This window comes from Myotis daubentonii, chromosome 3 (assembly GCF_963259705.1).
Source record: "Myotis daubentonii chromosome 3, mMyoDau2.1, whole genome shotgun sequence".
NCBI classification, from domain to species: domain Eukaryota; kingdom Metazoa; phylum Chordata; class Mammalia; order Chiroptera; family Vespertilionidae; genus Myotis; species Myotis daubentonii.
Window position 1 is genome coordinate 22,257,408 of NC_081842.1, and position 10,735 is coordinate 22,268,142.

General features: G+C 41.8%; 1 protein-coding gene and 1 non-coding gene across 2 annotated transcripts in view; one reads left to right on the forward strand and one right to left on the reverse strand.

Annotated features, from left to right (window-relative positions):
* The window catches only part of VEPH1 (ventricular zone expressed PH domain containing 1), a 208,360-nt gene extending 206,342 nt beyond the window's left edge, over positions 1-2,018 (reverse strand). The window contains exon 1 of the mRNA XM_059686883.1: positions 1,722-2,018. The gene's annotated coding sequence lies outside the window, so the exon portion shown is untranslated. The remainder of the gene's footprint in view (positions 1-1,721) is intronic.
* Positions 2,019-9,998: 7,980 nt separating this feature from the next.
* On the forward strand, positions 9,999-10,102 carry LOC132232069 (U6 spliceosomal RNA). Its single transcript, XR_009452232.1, has one exon. It is a non-coding gene; the product is annotated as a U6 spliceosomal RNA (small nuclear RNA).
* Positions 10,103-10,735: the final 633 nt, after the last annotated feature.

The window sequence follows — 10,735 nt, forward strand, 5'->3', positions numbered from 1 at the left end:
CAAACTTACCTTGTTCCCTGGAGAGAAAGCCTTACTGTGGCACTATGCCAAACAGTCACTGTGAGGAGGGAGTGTAAAATTCCCTTCAGGACACCAGAAAGAATGTTCTTTAAGACTTTTCAAAGTGACCTACACTCAATGGATGCTAATAAAAAATTGCTGGCTTACACGAGTAGATTCTGCTACATGGAAATATAGGAAAAACAGGAAGCCAATTTATGCTGAAGAAATCCTCTAGCATCCATCCCCAGATTCATATGTTCCCTGGTGTCTTCGCTTCTAGCATAACAATATTTATTCATACCATGCCTTGGACAACACTATTGTGCATTAAAAAATATCTCACTTTATTAAAAATCCCCACCGATTAGCATAGACCCACTTGGGTTCTGGAAACTTTCGATAACGTTCTCTGATAGATTTTCCCTTGAAAGAAAGGATTACAGATTCTTTTCAAGGAGCATCTTTTTCACACCGAGTGAAAGCACCGCAGGCGTTCCCATGGGAATTGGCCGCGTACTTTCAGCCCTTTCCACAAGATGTCCTTGTTCCCTGGGCGGCTCTTGGGTTCCGCTGCCACTACATGTTGCTACACTTCCCTTCCACTGCAGTGTAAAGTAGAGGCTGGGTATTCCACCTGATGCTAAAGAACTGTCCTTGGGCTTGTTACTAAGACTCACATAGTTCTAAGCTTGTAGGAGGCTTGCCACCATAAGCACACAAAAAATAGGCAAGAGCTCAAAAACCATATTTAAATTGGAATATGTATTGCAACTTGCTGAAACAGAAATAGATAGGAAACATTTTTCTTCATGGAGAATGAGGGAAACATCTTCAAGGCTAACCAACTTTCTAAACCAAGAATGTGTGATCTGTCATCATAATGTCACAGTGTCTCCACTTTCACCAGTGAAGTTGAACTTTACAGGTCATATTTGTTCTGGAATTGATATGCATCTTGTTAAAACTTTTAATTCAAATTTTGTAGGTTTATTTTTCCAGAAAGCATACCCCAACTCTCAAATTACAGGGAAAATTCAATTTTAAAAGTATCTTTATTTACACTTAAATTGCATATATCAAATAACTGCATGCCCAATTCCAACAATGCCTTAAGTGTTTTTTTTTTCTATTCTTTACATTGAAAACATTTGTAAATGTCATGAAAGCCAATGATCGATTACTATCGCTATTTGAACAAACAAAATACATACTTAAAAGAACAAAAGAGTGGTTAGATTTGATGATGATTTCTAAGATATCCTAAATATCAGTGGGAAAAGTGACAGCAACAACAATCAGTAACGATGACTGTCCTGCTCAGTGGCTGTCACGATGCTACTGAATTTTCGTTGAAAGCCATAGGCAGCGTCAGTCTCTTTGTGGGTTGCAAAATGTTCCTGGAGGTTAACAAAAGCATGAAATGGAAACGCGCCTGCACTATTATGGAGTAAAACAAAACTGCACAAAGAGGCACAGTGTTCGGCTCTTGAGGCCTAGAGACACGTTATTAATAACCCACAGAGAGGTGGCTTTTTTACCCATAGAACTGGAAAGCGCGCATACAGGCCAGTGCGCTTTATCTGCATAAGCAGCCAGCCCCTGGGAGTTCCCCTGCCCAGCTCCGGCAGCCCACCCCTGTCTCACGGAAGCTTCTGGCATTGACTTCAATTAGCTTTTGTTTTTGCTGAACAAAAGGACAGGAGAGAGGACAGCCATACCTCTTAGCACAGGACACTCTGGCCTTCATAGGGAAGAGAAGGCAAATGCCTCATCTGTAGAGCAGTTCGTCTGGACCCCGGGACCACCACGCTCAGACGCAGCCCGGTAGCCCCTGTCCAGTCCGGTCCTGGTGACAGCAGCCGCGCTGCCCTGTGCTGCTTGTCAAGGCTGCGGAACACTGGCTTCTCCCCTGGACTCACCGTGCAGAATCGGGCAAATGAGTAACTTCTCCTCCCTCTCCCAAACTTCTGCCTAGAGCTAACAATTGGCACAGAGCTTTGCTTATTTCTACGGGAGATTTACAGAAGCTTTTCTGAGCAAATCAGTGTTGGAAAGAATTACAAGATTTGCCTAACAGCCAGTCATTTAACTTCTGTTAATGAATAACCCACTTTAAGGAATCAAGGAAGTTTTAGGTTAATATCAGATGTGGGCCTTTTTTATCAGGCAGGCATCAGTAAAAAGGCTTGGGGAGGGATGGAGAGAGGAAAGTAGGGAAGGGAGATAGTATTTAAGCAAATTCGATGGAAATAATATACCACAAGAGAAGTAAAATGGCTACGTATGCTATTGATACTGCTGATGAAGCACTGAACTAAAGGAAGCACTAGGGACTTTTCCAAGCTGATACTGTTCCTCCTTGCACCCGTCCACATTGCTAATTCACTCCCTTTTACCATCCAAATATTGAACTCCTCCTTTCAGGTTTAACACAGGAGGGATCCCTTACTAGCAGTCCTGTATCATCTTACATCCCTCTCTCTCTTCTAAGAAGATTGCTTTCCACCCCCCCCCCCCCAAAGCTTAAATTAATTGGCGGTACCAGTGGGTTGTTACATCTAGAGGCTCCCTCTCTCCTTTTAAGTGTACGACATGAGCTTTCTCCCCTTGTTGGTCCGAGGTTTTGACTACACATAGAGTGATAGACTATTTGCAAGCCATTCTAACCAGCTTTCAGTCAACCTACGTGTGTGCGTGCGGTGGGGGAGAGTAAGGTGTACAACTGGAAATATCAATATTCCCGTGTCATTGGCAACACACTGCTAGCAAATAAATTGCTGGCTCAGTTAAAAGGCATATTCATAAGGTAACGAGGAATTTTTTGTGTGGTTACCACCCAATAGCCACTTATCCTACTTCTGATAAAAATTGCACCCAAATTTCTCTTGGGAAACAGTGTTTGGCAGATTTGACTCACATAGACAGATTGGGTCTTAGCTAGTCAGAGAAAGTGCATTCCCCTGACCATAGTGATTAGTCCAGGGGAGGGGTGTGACTCCTTCCAGCCCGATGGGAGTCATGACAGATATGCATGTTTGGCTTTAGTGGGACAGAGTCAATCCTGCTGGCCTTGATCAGAAAAAAATATGAGGACCAGTCACGCTTGCCATTTTGCCACCAAGAAAGCAAATCTTAGTGACTTCATTTGGGCCCCTTGAACCAGCTACCCCTGATGTTGACATGACCTACCCTTTACTGTAAGCCAGTTCTTTACTAGCTTAAGTAATTCTAGATTGGGCTTTCTGCCAGTTGCCATTAAAAAAGTTCAACCCAACAGAATCAGCGAAACCTAGGTTTGTGGGCGGGCTCTTCTGGGTCCCCACAGGGCAGCTCCTTGCAAAGGAAATGAACTAGGAGACTCATTAGAAACCAGCTATGACAAACGAGTCCCTTTCATGGCAACCACAGGCTTTCACAGACAACCAGTAGAGACCAGAAAGGCTTGAGAAAGAATGTAGTCATTCAGTGTACCCGAAAGTGGAATTTTCCAAATTAATTCTTCTTAACTACATGTTCAGTTCCTCAAATACTTCCATTCTAATCACCTAGACTTGTTGGTGGTTCTGAGCCACATACCATTTGACCTCAATAAACCTGACCATGAAATCCATCCATGCATGCACAATTTTCATACATTCCTTTGGGTAATTAGTTTCACAGACTATCGCTCTATTTTTATCCCCCTGCCCTCTGCTCCTGCCCCCCACGCCATCTTTGGTAAATTTGAAATAAAGAACATTCTCTTTAACCACAAAGTCAGACTAAGGTGCTTCCCTTATGGCAATTATATATATTCTAAAGCAACTTTAAATGGGTAAGCTACACATAAACACAGAATTCCTGGAAGGTTTCATTTTCTGAAAGTAACTTTTCTTACCTGAAACCTGTGACAGTCCTTCAGGTACACCATTTTTGTGTTCAGCCACCCAGCTTTGCAAGAGCCCATTACAGGGCACAGAAAAACTCAGCCATGTCCAGGAAATCCCTGGAAAACTTGAAGCCCAGATGGTTTCATTGGTGTATTCTATAGAAATAAATAATACCAATTGTCTGAAATTGTTTCAGAAAGTTTATTTCACAATAAGATGCTTTGAGAACTATTCCTATATGAATTATAAAGAAATATCTATAGACTAGAGGCCCGATTTATGAAATTCGTGCAAGGGGCTTGGCCCTCGCAGCTGCGGCAGCTTGCCTTGGCCCTCGCAGCCCTGGCTTCGTCTGGAAGGACATCTGGCTGTCTGGCCTAATTAGCATATTACACTTTTATTATTATAGGCTAGAGGCCCGGTGCACAAAAATTTGTGCACTCGGGGGGGAGAGGGGGTCCCTCAGCCCGGCCTGTGCCCTCCGTCAGTCTGGGACCCCTTGGGAGATAACGACCTGCTGGCTTAGGCCTGCTCCCGGGTGGCAGAGGGCAGGCCCAATCCCTAGGTGTGGCCCCTGGTCAGGCTCAGAGCAGGGCCGATTGGGGAGTTGGGGCGCCTTCCCCTGTCATGCACAGAGCAGGGCAGATTGGGAGGTTGCGGTGCCACCCTCAGTCATGCTCAGGGTAGGGCCGATTTGGGGGTTGGGGCACCGCCTCCTGTCACACTCAAGGCAGGGTCGATGGGGAGGTTGCGGCGCCACCCCCTGTCACGCACAGAGCAGGGACCATCAAGGGGGTTGGGTCTCCATACGCTGTCATGCACAGAGCAGGGCCAATCAGGGGGGTTGGGGCTCCATACCCTGTCACGCACAGGAGCAGGGTCAATCAGGGGATTGGGGAGCTCCCCCCTGTCATGCACAGAGCACGGCCAATCAGGGGGTTGAGGAGCTCCCCACTGTCACTCACAGAGTAGGGCCGATAGGGGAGTTGGGGCACGGCCCCCTGTCACACTCAGGGCAGGGCCAATCAGGGGGTTGGGGCACTGCCCTCTATCACCCACAGAGCAGGGCCAATCAGGGGGTTGGGGCACTGCCACTGTCACACCCAGGCAGGGCCGATGGGGAGGTTATGGCTCTACCCCATCACACACAGAGCAGGGCCCGTGGGGGTGAGGGGGTTGGGGTGCCGCCCTCTATCACCCACAGAGCAGGGCTGATCAGATGGTTGGGGCACCACCACTCTCACACTCAGGGCAGGGCCGATGGGGACATTATGGCTCTACCCCGTCACACACAGAGCAGAGCCCGTGGGGGGTGGGGGGGGGGGTTGGGGCGCCGTACCCTGTCACACACAGAGCTGCAGGGCGATCAGGGGGTTGGGGAGCTCCCCCCATCAGGCACAGAACAGGGCTGATCAGGGGGTTGGGGCACCTTCCCCTGTCACTAACAGAGCAGGGCGGATAGGGAGGTTGTGGCCCCGTCCCCTGTCACACATAGAGCTGCAGGGAGATCAGGGGGTTTGGGCGCTGCCCCCTGTCACGCTGATCCCAGTGTCTGGAGGCCTCTTGGCTCTGCTGATCCCGGTGCTGGGAGGCCTCGCGGCTCCGCTGATCCCGGTGCTGGGAGGCATATTACCCTTTTACTATATAGGATAGAGGCCTGGTGCATGGGTGGGGCTGGCTCGTTTGCCTTGAAGGGTGTCCTGGATCAGGGTGGGGGTCCCCACTGGGGTGCCTGATCACCCTGGATGAAGGGATGATGGCTGTTTGCAGCTGGTCACACACCCTTCAGGGTGGGGGTCCTCACTGGGGTGCCTGGCCAGTCCGGGTGAGGGGCTGAGAGCTGTTTTCAGGCCGACTGAAGCTCCCAACAGCTCCTTTTTTTCTTTTTTTTCCTGGGCCAGCTTTAGCTCTGGCTCCAGCTCTGAGGCCTCTGTTGCTGAAAGAAGGTATCTGGTTTGTTTAGGTTCTATAATCGAAACTCTGTATCATCTCCAGCTCTGAGATCCTGGGCTCGCTGAAAGCAGGTTTCTGGGGTTTTGTTTAGCTTCTATATTTGTTACCATGCTTCTTAAACTGCAAGCTCAGAGGCTGGCAAGACAGATGGGGAACGTTGCACTCCTCCGTCACTGAAGCAAGCAAGCCTCATGTTAGTTTCAAGCTGCCTGGCTGCCGGCCGCCATCTTGGCTGGCAGTTAATTTGCATATCTCGCTGATTAGCCAGTGGGAAGGGTAGCGGTCGTACACCAATTACCATGTTTCTCTTTTATTAGATAGGATGTGTATAGTGGCAGATAGCATTTCATCCTATGAATATGGCACATTTTGTCCATCCAGTCCTCTACTGGTAAAGTTGTAAGTGCTGTGCAGGATTTTACTGCATTGTTGGGGCTGAAAGAACACGTTTGAGCTAGGCTGCTTGGCTTCACAACCAGTCCTACCATTTATTAGCCATATGACTTTGGGCCACAATCCTAACCTTTTTATTATTTTTTTTAGGGGGGGGGGTGGTCCGGGTTTATATTTTTTTCTAAAAGGCAAGGATATTCATTGTACCTACCTCCTAGAGTTGTTATGAGGGTTAGCTGGGATAATATTTGGAAAGTACTTAGAGCCAGACTGGAATGTAGTAAGTGCCACATGAGTGTTTGTTAAATACACACTCAAAGGAACATCTTTGCAAGTGCTTCCTGGTGCAGAGCTGCAGGAATTTGCCTAGGATCCATACCAAAGTGAAATTACTGGGTTGGAGGGTATGCACATTTTTAATTTTACTAAACACTGCCAACTTACACCCTAAACTGTCAGTGCCAACCAATAGTCCCACAAGAGGGGCACAGCTTTGTCACATGCCTGACAACACTCAACAAAGACTCTTTAATTTGGCCTATTTAATGAAAATCTATCTTTTTTTTGTACTAATTTGCCTTTCCAGATAAGTGATGAAATTCAACACATTTCATATTCTGAATATATGCATAATTCCTCTTCTTTTAAATGTCTGTTTAGACTCATATTCTTTCTGTGGACCTGTAGGGAGTGTCTTTTCCTTACTGATTTGAATAAGTGTTTTATGTATTGTAGATTCTAAGGCTTTGTCGGCTACATACATTGCAATTAAATTTAACTTATGCTTCGCCTTTTTTGGGGGGAGGGCACTTGTATTGAAAATTTTTGTTTTAATTTTAAAAATGTAATACATTCACATAGTTCAAAATTTAAAGACATATACTAGTATTAAAAGCTGTACAGTGAAAAGATACCCTCAAACCCCTGATCCTGATCTACTTAGTTTCTGCCTGAACTTCTGTTACAAGAACCAACAAATATCCTTTCAAAATTTCTTAATTTGAATATAAATAGCTACTTTCTTTCCCCAATTTTACATAAATGGCAATTTGCTATATATACTCATTTCTGTATATTGCTTTAACCACTTTATATCTTGGTGCTTTTTCCATATTGGCATATAGAGAGCTTGCATCTTTTTTTTAAAGCTGCATATTATTCTACTGTATGGATATGACATAATTTATTTAATAATTGGTATTTGGGTAATTTCAACCTTTATCCCTAAATATAAAACAGTAATTTAATTAATTAACTTATTTATTTATTCATTTTAATCCTCATCCAAAGATATTTTTCCATTGGTTTTTTTTTAGAGAGAGTGGAAGAGAGAGGGAAAGACAAAGAGAAATATCAATGTGAGAGAAACACATTGATTGGCAGGAGCCCTGACTAGGGCCCTCCTGCATGAACCCTGACCAGGGCCTGGGCCACAGCCGGCAACTGAGGTATGTGCCGCCATAATCAAGCCTGGGACACTTGGGTCCACAGGCTGACACTCTAGCCACTGAGCCAAACTGGCTAGGGCTAAAGAGTAAATTAAAACAGAAGATTTTTGCTTGTAAAACATTACCTTTCCTTTTATGGTTTATAATTTTTACTTCTTATTTCAGAAAGCCTTCTCTATCCTGAGTTCATAAAGATAGATAATTCTTCTATATTTTTTCTGAAGTAGGTATTTTTTCATACTTCGATTTTAATACAAAATTTATGTTATTTATAATGTGAAATAAAAATCTGGTTTTATATATGTCTATATACCAAATACAGTATATATATATATATATATATATAATTTTTCTAACACAATTTTAAGTTTGTTTTTAACTCATTGATTTATAATACCAGTGATTTATGATTTATGATACCAATATGATCTGTTATATTCCAAGTTTACATATATGTTTGGGTCTAGTTCAAGAGTCTCTGTTATGTCCCACTGGTCTATTAGTTTTCCTCTGCGCCAATATTACACTGTTTGGATGATCTTACCTTTTTAATGCTCTATGTCTTCATATTGTATGAAAAGATTCACCCTTCTTTGTTCTTTCTTTTTAAAATTATCTTAGTAATTCTTTGACCTTTACAATACTTTGACCACATACATTTTAGACTCAGTTAATCATTTCACAGACATCAACTTGGGATCTTGAGTAGAATTGTAATTAGAATTGTATGGATTGTAATGAATTGCACTGTATATAGATTATTTGGGAAGTATTAATGTTTTTTCAAATGTTGATTTAAGAAATTCATGAAAAATGTAAAATTTCTACTTATTCTAGTCCTCTTTTGTGTTCTTCAATAAACAATTACATATATTTTTCATGAAGCTCATGCACATACTTGTAGAGTTTCTTTTACTAAGTACTTTATAGTTTATTTGTTGTTGTATCTTTTTTGTGATTCAGCTTCTTCTATTACATTTTCTATTTTGTTATTCCTGTGTGAGGGAACCTTAATAATTTTTGTATACTGATTCACAGCCTTGTTGAATACTATTATTAATTTTAAAGGTTTGTCTGTAGAGTCTCTTGATGTAGACAGTCTTATCATCTCTATATAATAACAGTTTTATCCATTCTAATTCATAGATTTCTTCATTTGTATCTCCTACCTTGCCATTAGTTATTTCAAAGAACCAGATTCAGTTCTTTTTTAATCAGTCCTTTTAAAAAAATTTCTATTGCATTAACTTCTGCTTCTATATCCACTGTTTCTTTTCCACAAATGTTAATGGGTTAAAATTTTCCCATAGCCTCTTGGATGACTATTTAGCTTACTCATCTTCTTTTTAGTTTTCTTTAAAATTCTCTTTAACCCCGTCTGGCATGGCTCAGTGGTTGAGTGTCGACCTATGGACCAGGAGGTCAGAGTTAGATTCCCAGTCAGGGCACCTGCCTGGGTTGCAGGCTCAATCCCCAGTAGAGGGTGCAAGAGGAAGCTAATCAATGGCTCTCTCTCATCATTGATGTTTCTATCTCTCTCTTTCTCTCTCTGAAATCAATAAAGATATATTTTAAAAAATTAAATAAAATGTTCTTTAAATTGTATTTTTAGATTTTATACTCTTATTTTATTCCTTCCTTCCTTCTACTTTCTGTGGGCTTATTTTGCTGTTCTTTTTTTCTACTCAGGTTTAAAGTTGAGGTTATTGATTTTGAGCCTTTTTTCTTCATATTTACTTCTTAAGTAGCAAAATTCCTTTTAAGCATGGTTTTAGCTATCATTCATAAGCTTTAACACATTGCATTTTCATTATCATTGAGTTAAAATATTTATTTTTATCATGGCTTCTTTGACCCATGTATTATTTAGAAGTCTATTGTTTAATTTCTAAACATCTAGAGTTTTTCTAGTTGCCTTTTTATCCCCCACTGTGAGCAGAGAATCCACTCTATTCTAAACTTTAATATATTAATTTTGAAACTTGTTTTATGTCTTAGCATATGGTCATTTAAAAAAGGCTTGTGGGCTCCTCCCAGGAGAACACCCAGCCCTTTCTTCCCTCTCAGGCATGCACCTCCTAAACTATAAAGGTCCTCACGAGACTTGCAACCAGGGGAGCAATGGTCTGTGGTAGCTCGTCCTGGGCTCAACCCTGAACCTGTGTCCAAGGCCCTCTTTTCTCTGACTTCCCAGAGAGCCAAAGCAGTCAGCCTAGGCTCTGTCTTGTTGCTTCTTATATATTAACCCCTTCCTTATTTCACTGTCCCCAGCTTTAATAAATGTGCTTTCAAAATAAAAAAAATAAAAATTAAATAAAAATGCCTGTGTCCGGTGCTCTCTTAGGCAACACATGTACCGAAACTGGAATGATACAGAGATTAGCATGGTCCCTGCACAAGGATGACTCGCAAATTCACGAAGTGCTCCATATTTTTTTAAAATGCCCGTGTGTTGGATTCAGTGTTCTATTTATGTATATTAAACCAAGGTTGCAAATTAATTTTCTAAATGTTATAATATTACTTTTATATGGCTTTCTAAGTTGGATATTTTGAGGTATCTTCCTGATATATTTTGGAATTGTTCATTTCTCCTTTTGTCTACTTTAAAGTTCTATTTTGCAATGATACCTATTGTGAGGCTCTGTTTATTTGGATAGAAAGCTAGAATCGTCATAACATTTTTGGTAGATAGAAACTTTTATTATGATGAAGTATTTCTTACCTATTTTAGTGCTTCTCCTTCTGAAGTCAGCTTTGTCTAATAATATACCTATGCAGTCTTTCTTTTGATGAATATCTGCATGCTTTATCTCTTAATTTCAACCTCTTTTATCTTATGTTTTGTATATGCCTCTTTTATTCATCTTTTGCCCCCCTCCCCAATCTGATCACCTTTGTCTTTGAATTAGAACATTTAGACCATTTTCATTTAATCTACTTATTATTTATTTGGGGCTTAAATCTATGTTAGTATTTGTTTTCTATTTGTTTTATGATTCTATTTGTTTTATGATTCTTTTCTCTCCTTGCTTTCATTTTGATTGAGTATTTAAAATTTCTCTTTTC